The following is a 1,516-nucleotide window of genomic DNA, read 5'->3' as shown; positions in this document are numbered from 1 at the left end:
CAAAAATATGATTTTAATTAGTCCAGAGGTACCTTCTAAAATTCGAGTGTGTCTCGTCCTTTTCGCGTAGCATTTTACATATTATTTATTTCTGATAATTCTACGTGTATGGCTATATTTGTGATTGTTTCATGTTTCTTGGAAAGTTCTAGATATTTTACTAATATCAAAGGACCAAAAATGTCATTACACCTTTTTAATATTTCAAGGAATGGACAAATGACACGTTTCAATCATGACCTTAATGAATTTGGCAGAGAAAAGGAAAGGCTACAAATTTTTGTATGATAGATTCATTGAATTAATAATTCAAATGTTGACTCAAGTATTAATTTTTTTATTTTAGAAAATTATCCATTTTTATTCTGAAAAAATTACTTAATTATGTACTTTTATTTGAGATAGTCACTCAACTATCATATCTTTACTTAAAAAGTCACTTAATCTATTTAATTTTTTTCTTCAATAGAATTTAATTATGTCAAATTTTTATTTAAAACAAAATTTTAAAAAATAAAAAAGTATTTATTTAATAATCATATTATCCTTGTTCCCCTAAATTAATATCTCTCCATCAACTTTTTCATTTTTCGTTCTTCTTCTCATTTTTCTTCCCATAACTCGAACATTTGCAGTATGAATCTAGAAAATTAACAATTATAATTATATAAAATTAAATTGCTATCATATTTTATTTTTGCATTTTATTTTGATTTTGATTTTGATAAGAAAAAACTATAAAGAGGTACAAAAGAAGAGAAAATAAAATAAAATATCCGGCCCTTTCCTTTTTTTCTCCCTTTCTATTACTTTCATAAGTTTGTTTTATTTCTCTTCTTTTGCCCTCTTTAGTTCTATGATAGTAATTCCATTTTGTATAGTTTTAATTATCAATTCCTAAATTATAGTGTGTGATTATGGAAAAAGTTTATGGGAAGAAAGTGAAAAGAAGAAAAAGAATGAGAAAGAAAGAGAGACATATTAATTCACGGGAATAAGGATAAAACGGTCGGGATACTTTTTATTTTTAAATAGAAATTTCAGATAAGTAAATTATATTTTTAAAAAGTAATTAAAAAGGTTAAGTGATTTTCTGAATAAAAATGAGATAATTGAGTGACTTTTAAAATAAAAATCAAAATTGAATGACTTTTTAAGCTAAAAATCAGTATTAGGGTAACTTTTGAGGTAAAGAGTAAAATTGACTGACGGATAAAAGTTAATCGTTGATTTAACATTTGAGTTATTAATTCTAGATTGATTGTTGCCTTTAAGCATTTATGAAACGTCAAATAATCAAAACTGATTTTGTTGTTGGGCTTCTTTGCAATGTATGGTTTATGCATTTGTCCTATGAAAATATTTGTAGTGAAGGGACCTTTTAATTTGTCTAATCAAAATAATTTTCAAAAATGACAACATGATATAATGTGTGGTGTTTCTAATTATCGACGATTACTTTGACAAATCATTGAGTTCATGTGTTTAACATGTTTGTCATAAATGCTTATAGTAA

The sequence above is a fragment of the Capsicum annuum genome, chromosome 7, assembly GCF_002878395.1.
Source record: "Capsicum annuum cultivar UCD-10X-F1 chromosome 7, UCD10Xv1.1, whole genome shotgun sequence".
Classification (NCBI taxonomy): Eukaryota; Viridiplantae; Streptophyta; class Magnoliopsida; order Solanales; family Solanaceae; genus Capsicum; species Capsicum annuum.
This window is presented reverse-complemented; position numbering follows the sequence as displayed.